This window comes from Pogona vitticeps, chromosome 1 (genome assembly GCF_051106095.1).
Source record: "Pogona vitticeps strain Pit_001003342236 chromosome 1, PviZW2.1, whole genome shotgun sequence".
Classification (NCBI taxonomy): Eukaryota; Metazoa; Chordata; class Lepidosauria; order Squamata; family Agamidae; genus Pogona; species Pogona vitticeps.
Genome location: NC_135783.1, coordinates 108,361,776 through 108,374,695, shown reverse-complemented (window position 1 = coordinate 108,374,695; position 12,920 = coordinate 108,361,776). Strand labels below are relative to the sequence as shown.

General features: G+C 38.2%; 1 long non-coding RNA gene across 1 annotated transcript in view; it reads right to left on the bottom strand.

The window, feature by feature from the left end:
• Positions 1-12,920, bottom strand: part of LOC140706936 (uncharacterized) — a 39,404-nt gene that overhangs the window by 2,214 nt on the left and 24,270 nt on the right. Inside the window, exons 2-3 of the long non-coding RNA XR_012086872.2 lie at positions 12,371-12,518; positions 359-459 (exon numbers count right to left, since the gene is read on the bottom strand). This is a non-coding gene — a long non-coding RNA (uncharacterized LOC140706936). The remainder of the gene's footprint in view (positions 1-358; positions 460-12,370; positions 12,519-12,920) is intronic.

Genomic DNA, 12,920 nt, shown 5'->3' with positions numbered 1-12,920 from the left:
AAAACCTTCCTGTTCCAGAAGGCTTTTAACTGAAATAATATTAGCTGTGGGTCCGATGGCAATTTTATATATATTTTAATTGTATTTTAATTGTTGCATATCTTTGTTGTATTTTGGATGCTGTAAGCCGCCCAGAGACCTTTGGGTAGTGTGGGCGGCATATAAATTAAATAAATAAATAAATAAATAAATAAATAAATAAATTAAAAACTCTGTTGGATTTTTTTTTTAATTTAAGAGTTTATGGGAAGTATACAAAAGTGTAGAAGTGGTTCTTGATAATAAGGAAGTTCATCATTCAACATTTATTAATTCAAATCAGATGGAAAGTAAAGAAAACCTTAATTTATTCTCTTACATTCAAATATTAGCACAGTTCTTCTGACTGTAAACCCCCACTCCATGTCTCTTTAAAAGAGCTTAGGAACATTTTGCAGAATCCGCTTGTGTTTTGTTTTCCTTTAAAGAAGAGAAAGAATGAAAAATGTACAGTAAATGTTCCTGCAGATAAAATTCTGCATTTTAAAAAGGTGTGCACTTCTCATAATTAATAAAGAGAGAGAGAGAGAGAATAAAGAGAGAGCAAATGAACTAAAGCAGCCTAAAATCTAGATGAAAAAATACTTAGGCAGAAAAAGAACACAGAAAATTATGGTAGTCGCATTGCCTGCCTGCCCACTTGTTAAATTAGTTTATAAATATTTTTTGCTGTAGTCCGGAGTGAGAACTCCTATTTCATTTGACATTTAATGCCGATGTAATGTTCTTTTGCAAAAGTCAGGCTGAAGGACACCATGCAGTACATAATAGCTAAGTGACAAATTTTCAAACCTTGAATCCATTTTGTGCACTTTTCCAGATACTAATGGACTGTGAATCTTTGCATTTACAAGTAAATCCAAACGCAAAACAAAAAGCAACAAGATGAGCATTTTTAAAGGAAAATCAGCTCCTTATAACACAAGACCATCATTTTCTTTTTCCAAAGCATTTATGCTAACCTTCCAAAATGCTTTAGCCCCAAAAACTGGTTTGGGGCAACCTGTCTTTGGATTCTGCTAAAAAAAAAAGTTCCAAAGCCCATAAGGAGTTGGCAAATCCAACAAAATTTATATGTCTGTGTCTGCAGAACATTATAAACTACCTGACAGAAAAGCACATGGAAAATGCATGAGCATATTCTCGATTGCTGATAAAAGAATGATCCATCTGCACTGTAAGGAAGTGAGTGCAACATGAATTACAATAATCATCATGTTTTGTTCTAGTCCCCCCCCCTCTTTTTTTTGCATTGTTTTTCTTCTCTGAACTTCACTCAGTTCTTACATATAAAACATAAAAGTTGGCATTAGGTTGTAGTCAGAATGGACCTCACTGCTTTACCTTCCAGTTCTTTTGGGAGACTAAAATCAAGCTTCTGGATTGAATTTGTGGAAACGGCAGCAGCTATCAAAGAAGGGGGAGGGGCGTCAAAGTGCAGTCTTCCAGACGTTGTTGAACTACAACTCCCATCCGCTTTAGCTCGCATAGCCAATGATAAGAAGGGCTGGGCATTGTTATCCAGCAACATATCGACATTGGCACTTTGTCCATCATTTAATATGTGTTTTTAGACTTTTTGATGGAAAAAGAAAAGGCCAAATCCATGGTGCTTTGCACACCTCGGCGGTGGTAGTCTTGTTCCAAAATTTCACATGCCTGCCCAACTATGTCTACCCAGGATTTCCTTTGGCTCAGAATGGGTTCCGTATGACCACAGTCACCATGATTACTCTTGGACAAGGCTGGCTCCAGCTTGGTTTAAGCCCTGGGTAGGGGGCTTTTATGGGTTGCCCTGTCTCCAAAGAGCCTCTGTTATGCGCTGATAAATGCCTCCTTCTCTACTCCTCTTCTTGTGCAAAGATGGTCTGGCTAGCGAGCTTAGACTTAAGTCGCCTTCTTAACCTAGGTTCTGTTTTCTAGAGATAGTGGTGCCACCTCTATCAGAGGCAGTTCCATTTCAAACAGCCTATACTGCCAACCAACCCCTGTCTCTGAACAAGGAATAATAATGAAGATAATGAAGACTCCAGCTCTTCCTACTCAGTGCTGCCCCTTACCTTACACACCCCTGCCCCATAGGTAACAAGAAGTCCTTCTTATCTACAAGGTAACTTCACAGCAAAGCCCTATTGTGTGGATTTTTAATGTAGAGACACTGACACCAAGTTGAAAATGGATAAAGAAACATCTTAAAGTTCATTCATGGAAGTTAATTTTTGCAATTAGGAGAAGCCAAAAACTCTTGAATTTTGAAAAAAAATGTTTAAAAATATACTTACTGCTTGTTGCAGCAGATCTAATGACAGACATGACATTGAGTTAGGTCACTGTATGCAGCATGGAATCCTGGGCAAACACCCAGCTCTCTCACCTTTAACTCTGCCCTCCTGTCACATCCCAAATTGCTTTTCTGATACAGAATGGTTGTAGCTACAGGTCAGTCTTAGAATTCATACCTTGTTCAGGGACTATTCTTTCCTCTTCTACCATTTTTTGGTGGGGCTTAATGAGCATGTCACATTTAGTGTGCTTTGTTTCACCCCATGACCTGGCTGGTCATTGGAATACACAGGCTTAATTTGCATGTCTGATTGGTGAATTAAGTAACTGTGTGAAGAAGTCTTGCAGGAAGGAAAGGGATTTAATTGTGATGAATGTGCTTTCCTTTTATCATCTAGTTTGACTCCAAGTATGGGTTCCCTTCCCAACTGATTGAAATAATGTATTTTTCACTTCATCCAGTCCAGACAAGTTGATATTGCTCAGCATTAAGGTCTTAGTATTTTGACATCCACAGCCAGGGCATTTTTAGGTGATTCTCTTTAATTTATCCTCTCACCACAAGGTCTCCTGTAGCCTGGAATTCGCATTCTTCTTTTTCTCCTTTAGGACTTTTATAAAGTTAGACATTGCTGCTGCTTCCAAACTTGGTTTGTCATTCATAGATTCAACATTAAATTGTTAATCTCTCTTTCTCTCTTCCTCTCCCCCTCCATCTCCTCTCTCTTGGTAGTAGAGGTGAGCATCTTGTGTCCTTCCAGATGCTGTTGGGCTGCAACTCTCATCATGTTGCCAGATGGGCTACGTTGACTGTTGGGTGTTGCACTCTATGAATACCTGGAGAGGCACAGTTACTGAGCCACTGCCAACAGCCAGTTGACTAGCGTATTCATGTTTAGGAATAATAGTATGAACATAGTTTTAATAATTAGGGATGTGGGGTGTTGTTGTGTGGAGTTTTTTTTAATGTTTTGGACTACAAATACCATAATTCTCCATTCTGAGATTTCTACCTGACAGACAGATACCTTACAGACAACTGAATGTGACTCATCTGGGAGAAAGGCCTAAACTAGGCCTAGCTAGCCCTAGCTCCACTCAAGCTTCCCGTTTCTGTGTTGGTGGTGGCTGCAAGGGTTTGTTTCTGAAAAGGATGTTAGGTGGATCTAGGCCTACCTAGACCTCAAAGCCTTCCAGTTTAAGCCTTTCTCCCAGATGAGCCACATTTAGTCATCTGTGTAGAGTGTCTGTCTGTCAGGTAGAAACCCTGAAATTATGAGATTTGTAGTCCAAAAATCCCATCCTTATTAGGAATCTATCGAACAATTAGCATCTTTCAGGTTATTTTTTTCCACATTGATAGATATTCTTTGGATATTATAGTCAGAATCCTATTTTTTTCCTCCTACAAGCAGAATTGAAATTATAGAAGCGGCCATGGCTAATTATGGTTAATCAATGAGGTGCAAGTCACGGGCAGGGTGCACAATAAGGTGCATCATGGGGCATACAACCGGACCTGTGGCCAACATGCAGCTGGCATCTTGTCATCAATTAGCTGTAGTGATCTCTGTGGTTTTTCTTGTGTGTGAAAAAAAAAACATGCTGGCCTCACATTTGAATATGTTTTGTACTTGCTTATGGCATTGATGATGTTTTCTCCCTGGTGCTAGATGGGCCTCAATTTCTTTATTTTTCAAAACATATTTTTTCTGAGCCATAATTTTGTTCCCTTTCTGCAGATGATAAACAAGTAGGTTTTTTCTTTTGTTTTTCCTGCAAATCTGATAGTCCCCCAAATCATCCAAATCTGGCAATTCCCCACATACAGCCTTCAATTCTAAACAAACCCATTAGCACATTCCTTCCCAACATTTTCCAATGAACAGCTACAGCCTCACCTCAACAAATTCATTTAATAGCTATAAATTGTGAAAACTCTATCATAGAATGTCTTCTGCTTCATTAATTTTCTCTCATCTGAACTTGACAGTTTAGAGCTGTTGAATAATGAAAAGAGTTTGGTTGCCTGCAGATCTTTAGAAATATTGCCACCTTTGGGTTTCCTCCTTGGAGCTTAGTCCATTCAACTTCAAACAAATCAAATTCCTATATGAAATGTTTTTAGCCATCACCAGCTTTTGGGAAAACTTTAAATGTTTAGGATTTGGTGCTTCTGTATTATGCCTCTCCTTCCCCTCTTCACTGCAAAGAGTGGGTGTCTTGTACTCTTTTAAAAAATTATGAAGTTTAAGGCATTCATGGACAGCTAAATATAGTAGGCTAGATCCTTCAGACTTGATCATACTCAAAACAGAAGTTGTACCTAGTTACAAGTAATTGTTTTCTTGTAACTAGTTTCTTTTGGTAATGACTAGCTACAAAATTACTTTTAATCTATAATGAGTAACACCTAAGTTACACAGACATAACATGTAATGCCTAATTACTTTCAAAAATTAATTTTTAGAAGCATTTTAAGAGGGATTTGGATAGGGACTTTTTCAGGTTTTGTGCCATCCTGTTATCATTCCTAAGTGAAAATGGAAGTAACCACTGGTTTTGCCTCTCATATTCTTAGAAATATTTCCACAGTATAATATCAGAACTGACTTCTAGAAGAAACCAAAAAGTGTTTCCCAGTAAAGACCATGGCAAGATAAAACAGTTACAATCAGCCTGACATAAAATAGCAGTTAAAAAAAAAAGTAAAATTAGGGCAAGAGACATAATGAATATTAATGAATACCTTTAAGTTAGTACTTTAGATACCTTTGAAACAATACTTTACTTATAAGATAGATTAATCAGTTACAGGTGATATTTGACTGTGATTGAATTCAGATACACTAAAATTATGTTCACGCTGTTATATTTTCAGAGCTCAATACTGGTTTTATTCCAGAGTCCTTAAATTTCTCTCTGCTTCTAGATGCTTTATTGGAAATAGGGCAACGTTTTGGGTCATGTCTTGGTTTGTCCCTCGCAGCAGAAAGTCCAGTTTATCTTTCACATTCCAGAATGTCCTTCTCTTTAGCAAGAGAACTAGATAACATTCTCTAATGTGACTATATAACTGGCAGTCGAGAATATAATGAGTTAGATCTTCCACAGCTGGTGCCGTCTGTCTTGAATTGTTATACCATGGAATCTCCTCAATTTGATCATTTATTCCATTTGTTCAAAACTAAACTGGTAAAGGCTCTCCAGAGTTCCATTTTAATCGGATATGACAGATATTTTTCAAATTGATGCAGATGTTTTGTACCCACTAACCATTTGGCATTTTACAGGGATCTAAAAATACTTAAGTAAGTTTGAGCTCCAATATCTAGTACTCTTTGTCAAATCATATTTTTGATATCATTACTTCTTGGATTAAAAGTCTGTATAGAAAAAACATATTTCGGGAGTAATTTGGAAAATTTCTGTAACCAGTAATGTTCATACAGAGTTACCCTCTCTTCCTCTAAACAGATCTTAGGAAGTCCACTTCCCTTCATCTGATTAATTTTGCACCAGTGAAGTGTACCAGCATGAATTATATCAGCAATTGGTCCCATACCCAATTTTGCTCAAATTAAGCAGGGTGATGTAGACTTTGAGGCTCCCAATAACATACACATAAATTGATTTTGAACTCTCTCAATATTGGTGAGGCCAGCAAAACCCCAGATTTCTGCACTGAATATTAGTATTGGTATTACCTTTGCCTTGAAGATATTTAAAATTGGGTGTGTGCCTGGATAAGTAAAATCCAACAGTGTTATTTAATGACTGCAGGCAGGCAGCTACTTTCAGTTCACTTCTCTTTATTTGTAAGGATTATGCTCCTGTAGCTGAGAAGGTTATGCCTAGGTCACAGTAGGATTTTACTTGCTCTCATTCTTTTGCATTTATGTGCCATCTATGTACTTTTTTCTTTTTACTGAAAACTACACCTTTGGATTTGGCATTATTAATGACTAGGTTGTTTTCTACACAAGAAGAACTAAATCGTCTTAACAGTCTTCTCAGTCCAACTGGTGCAGTAGACAATAAGTTCATGTCATCTGCATAAAGTAAAATATTTACAGACCTGTCTGAAATTTTGGACATGTGGAAGTCTTGGTTTTGCAAGGTTCTGACAATATCATTTATATAAAAAATTAAAAGAAATTGAGTTAGGATGCAGCCTTGGTGTACACCCTTGTATGTTGGAATCTGATCTGAGAGCATGTATGAGACCATTTGAGATCCTGAGACAGGTTTCAGAACAAACAGCTTTCATTAAAATCAGCAGCCTCAAATCAATGTTGGCATCAAGCATTTTCTGCCAGAGCCATTGCCTGTTTATAGAATTAAAAGTTGTACTGAGGCTGATGAAGGCAGCATAAAGCTGTCCATTTCCTCTTGTATAGTTAGTTATCAGGTGGTGTAGGATATAACGATTATCCAATGTAGATCTACCCCTCCTAAATCCTGTTTGTTCTTTGGCCAGCATTTACAGAGTTAACACAAACTTCCAATAGCCTTGAGCAAAGTGGTTGCATAACTGGGCACAGTACCATTTGAGCATCCAGTTGTGCAATTACACAACTGCTTGCCCAATGATACCATCTTATGTGACTTCCTTAGCAGCGATTTTCATGGCTCTAAAATTATGTTGGATTTAGGCCTCTATATTCACTCCATGTCATATTTTTGTATTCCAAACAGAACCTGATATGTTATTTAATAGATTGGTCATTATTTGTGGGGATGGGGGCAGGCAGAGTTTTTCTGCTTACCTTACACAAGGTGAGCAGGAGAGTTCTCCATTTATTTTTTTATTTTAACATGAGTGATCTTCTCACGGGACTACAGAACCCTGTCACCTGCTGTCATTTGAGGAACTCTTGTCTGCAACATGTCTGTTAGAATGAAGAGAAGCAGTTTAACAAAACATGATGTTGTTTCAGTCAATCTCAAGCTGCACCAGGAAGAATGGCTGGCAACTTCATCTTGCTTGAAGGGAAGGTAGGACAGTCTTGTAGAGTATGGTTTTTTAAATGCATTTTCCAAGTAATTTGCATTCAGTTCCTGCAGTCAAGATGCACTAGGTCTTCTAGCACAGACTCGATCCACCTTTCCTATTGTGGTTAATAAGGTTATAGGACAAGTACTGATGGTGTGGTCTTTATAGAGTGCTTCCACATCTTAATATTGAGCTCCTGGCTAGGAATAAAAAGGATTTATGCAAAGCAGTGCGCACGCGCGCACGCGCGCGCGCGCACACACACACACACACACACACACTCTGTTTCTCTCTTCTGATATTTCAGTAATTCTTTGCCCATGTTGTATACAGTCAGTTATCTTCTTCAGGAAATTGAGACTATATTAAAATATTTTAAAGATCGTAATGTACGAGCCAGTTTCACTTAATGTGTGCTCTAAGAGCATAAGTGATGGAGATATTTTTTTTCTTTGACATTTTTATGTATTTGTAGCTCAAAATGAAATCTTGATGATCAATCCCAAAGATTTTCATTATATTTTATGACTTCATTTAGTCAAACACATTTAACAAAGTACCAAGGAATAAATGGGGATTCTCCCCCCTGTGATGTCTTATGCCACTGATTTCTTAAAAGTGTAAAAAAGGGGCCATTTCTAAAGTCATGTGCTTCATAAAACAAATACCAAATGATAGGTGAAAACAGATTTAGTTCTCTGTGATTAGTGGTGGTATTTTCTCCAGGGTGCTTAAGATTCAGGAAGCAATAATTTGATTTGAAAATGAAAAGATAGTTGCAGCTAAATGTTAAATGAAATTTGCAGTATTTTGAGGTATTTGTACAATTAATTAATGTATGAATAATTAAAATTTAGAATAGAGTTACTCCCCAACTATCTGTAAAATCCACAGTTAGCAATCTAGTTGTTCAAAATAATAGAGAATTCTGACACAATTGTTGTATTTCTCTTTCTACTGTACAATACAACCATATACTCATCCAGCCCCTTAAGTTCAATGGGATTCATTTTCATGTGTAATGGGACTTTGGTGTTAACAGAAATGAAAAAAAATTCAGCTTTATCATGTTTCCCTCTTTTGATTATCCTTTTTTCACCCCTTAGTTGTAAAACCACCTGGGAAATTTTTTTACTCAATAGCATAGTGAGGGCTATTCAGGAGGAAGAAGCAGAAATTCAGAACATTCAGGAGGAGGAAACAGAAATTTTGAAGCTGTAAAATGACTTAAGACTGTTTGCAATCCAATGGGAATGTCCTCACCTTGTTTCTCTTGTTTCCCTATGGGAGTTCTTATTTCTTTGGGGATTATTTTTGCTGTTGCCTGGACTGGACTCATAGATGAAAAGAGAAGAGACCAATTGATAGTGGGGACAGAAATCTCCCTGTATTCTCCTTGTCTTGATTTGGTGGAGGGTGGGCTTTGCTTGTGCTTTTTGCCTTTATCTGCTTGTTTGCTTTTCTTGATGTTTGGGAGAGGATTTCCCCCCATCTTTTCCCTGTCTGTGTGGTGGGTAGACACTTTCTCTGTTTGACTGATTTTTAAAATAGTTGCTTGATTAATTTGCTGTGTGTGTTTATTTTGTTAAAAGTGTATATTTTCCTGGTGGTGAGGAGTTTATGATTGTTTTATTTAGTGTTTTTTTTGTTGTTGTTGTTTGTTTTACTGTTGCCTGCTTTTGGACTAGGTTGATTCTCTGTTGCCTTGCTTTTTTGGGGGATTAGTTTCTATGTGTTCTCTAGGACTTTCAGATGAGTGTGAGATGGAGGAAAATGAATGAAATAAGCAGAAGGTGATCTCTTTTGTGCTCCACAAAAAAGTGGTGCATGAAAGACATGAAAACTCAAAACAAAACAAAAATGAAAATCTTCACCATCTACATATCTACTCTGTTTAGGATTAAGAAGAATGATAAACAGCACAATTACATGGGTTCTTATTCAGAAATAAAATGATTTATTTACATTTAAATTCATATTTAAACTAAACAAAATGTATTCATACAGATCCTGCAGGCCTTTTCAGTGGCATACATAATTAGTTGGGCCTGCAGACTGCTCAATAGACATGTGAAATCTACCATTCATTGTGCATCTGTTTTCCAGACCTAGGAAGTGCTATCATACGGAGAGTGTTCTACAGAATTCTCATTTAAAGAAAATACGCCACCAATGAAGAGGACATAGCACACAAAATTTCATCTGCTAATTGATATATACAGATGCACATTTAGATACAGTGGCCAGTATCCTTGTTGATAATTTACATGTACAGAACTCCAGCTGCAGAAGCTGTCAATGGCAATCTGGCCATGTTACACAATCAGATACACAACTGCACTCAACCAGTAGCTCCTCAGGTCACCATGGCACTGTCCATATGTGGAGATCTATGCCTGTAAATATTCAACAGGATACTAGCTACTGTAATTTAATTACAATTTATTTATTTATTTATTTATTTATTTATTTATTTATTTATTTATTTATTTATTTATTTATTTATTTATTTATTTATTTATTCCATTTATACCCCGCCTATCTGGTCACCGCAACCACTCTAGGCGGCTTACAACACAAAATATAAAACAGATATATAAATAAAATAGTTTACACAAATAAGATGTATCTCACTATAATGGGAAGACTGCAAGCAGGGGATTGTGTGTGTACTCATGCAGCTTCAAAAATGCCCCCCCCCCTTTTACGCTGTTAAGAAATGAATGGCTCAAAGCACCAAAGAATGGAGAATTCCCATTTATCCCTTGGTGTTTTATTAAAGGTGTTTTCCTTCCTTGTGGTTCTCTATCTTTAATTTGGGCTCAGGCTTAACAGGACGTTTGGAAGTAGCATACATGACTATGCTGGTCTAAGTGTGCTATATATAATACAGTGTGTGTGTGTTCTAAATAATGCTGGAAAAATTCTGATAAGAATCTTCCTGACTTACCTCATAGGACACTTCTGTAAAGAATGAGGGACTGTCGACATGATCTTTGCTATTTGACAGCTACCAGAAAAGTGTCAAGAGCAGCATGTCAACCTTTACACAACTTTCATAAATCTGACTAAAGCTTTTGACATGGTGTGAAAAGAAGTTCTGTGGAAAATCATGAAGAAATTTGGATGTCCTGAAAAGTTCACACATACTGTTCCAGAATTCCATGATGGTATGAAAGTTCCTGTCCTTGACAACTGTATTCTCTCTGATCCCTTTCCCATTACCAATGTTGTAAAACAAGGCTGTGTTCTTGTTCCAGCTCTTTTCAGCTTTACATTTTCTCCAATGCTGTGGGATGCTTACAGGGAAGAAAACCATGGTGTTGACTTTTGATAGCACAATGATGGGAAAGTATTTAATTTGAGGCATCTTCAAACCATAACTTTCATTTTGCACAGTTCATGAGCTCTGGTTGGCCAGTGATTGTACTCTTAATGCAACTACACTTCGGGATATGCAAAGAAGCCTCAGTCTATCTACCTCCCCCATAACAATGTTGGCTTCAGTATCAATACTGACAAGATGATGCAGATGTATCAATGTGTTCTGGTTATATCTTACGAGGAACCAATTCTGAAGTTATATGAACACTCCCTTTTTGTAGTGGATGCATTCACATATCTTGGAAGCTCTGTCTCCCTCTGTCTTCTCATCAGTAATGAAGGATCCGCACAAATCTCTGAAGCCAGCATTGCCTTCAGAAGACTTCGACCCTCTGTGCAGAATCAGCATGGAATAAATCTTTCCATTAAGATGAAGATGTACAAAGCTGTTGTTGTATTCCCTTTGCTTTATGGAGTGAAGACTTGGACTGCCTATCGATGCCATGCAAGAAAACTCAACCACTTTCATCCTTCCTGTCTTCAGAGAATATTCAGTATCAAATGGCAGGATAAAGCCCATGATACCACGTGATACCTCCAATCTATATTGAGGAAGGCAGAAACCTCCTGCACTATTTTGGCAATGAAATGCATGTTGTTATCTGAGGACAAAACCCTCCCAGAGTATTTCGTGGCACGGAATAATCTCTTTAATCAGCATTTTCACCACCTCATTCACCTGGCAGGTTCTGGTGGGGAAAGCCTCTGGCCACCCTGCCAAAGTATCAACAAAAACAAGGCAATACTGAAATCCTTTATGTGCACTGAGCTCTGTAAACTCTACTTGCCATCAGGCGCTGGATAATCAGCGCCATCAGGCGCTGCTGAGCCCCCATGGGTCCTTTTCATAGCCTGGTGTTTGGATTATTTCGGCAACACACCTCACATGCAGAGGTTACCTCCTCTGCCAGCAAACTGAGGCCATGTCCTGACGTCCAGGGGCATAAATTATCCAGCAAAGCAGTAGGGTCTGCATGTGAGTCTATGGAGTTCCCACAGGAAGTGTCTAGCTAATTATCCTGGCAGCACAAGCCAGCCATCTTCTGTATAACCCCCCTCACCTTATGTGCCACCTTTTTTTGCCAATATTTGCCATTTTTCTCACTTGGTATGACTCGGGGGGGTGTCAGGAAGGGGATGGCCCGAACTGGGACAACAGCCAGACCTGTGTTGGAACATTTTCAGCAGTGCTGTGTGCTATCTCACCTGCTAACAGATTTCCTTCCCTAATTCTCAAATCTTCTTCCTTTCCATGCCCTTTCACATGTATCACTGACACCTTAGCTGGTAAGTGCACAGCTTCCAACTAAGCCTTGACCTCCTTCAAGTGTTTTATCTCTTCTCCCTCAACTGTTTTAAATCCTCTGTTTCTCCACAAGCCATGGTGGTATTCATATTTGCCTCCCCTGGGAATTTATCACACCTGGGAGAGGAATATGAATATCCCATCTCTAGTAAAGGGCATCAAAAGGACTTTGGGGAAGTGCCATATATGATGGTAAAACAAGGTGCTTTTGTTTTGATTATTGTGGACTATTATTTACAGGTTCCTAGCCCTCCAGCCAAGGTTCCTGGTATGAACCTCTCAAGGTCCCTGGGGGCTGGCCTGTCAACTTGGACTATTGAGAAACAACGAAAAACCTACAAGCAAGACTTCTTCACACTCACCTGACCAGGGTACCATCACAGTTTGAATTTTGTATAAATAAAGTATTATATGAATAAAGATACTTTAAGAAATATAACTCTGGATTTGGAGATTTGAACCACTATGAACTGCCTGGTAGAGGTTACTTCGGGACAAAGAGATGTAAACCTGAAAAGATAAAAAAGGGGGGTTAGAGTGTCTAAATAGCAACCTACTGTCCATTGGAGGTCAGTGCAGAGTGATTAACAAAATCCCATCTAGTCCCATGCAATCTGCCTAGACAGCAGAATATATGGAAGAGTCCATTGGGTCTGCAGCTGTAGCACCTCTTAGAGAGAATGCATGAATTTCGCTACTGAAGAAGAGTCAGTGAGAGAATGCATCAAGTCTGCTAGCTAGGGACAGAATGAAGATACGCAGGAATGTTTTTGTTTCCTTTTATTATCAAACATTTGCTTGGGTAGCAGAGTCTATGAGATTTTGCATTGGCCTTCTAGTATTGGAATCTGCCAGGTTTGAAGGAAAATGCAAACAAATGATGATATATTTTTATCATCCATGCCTATAAAA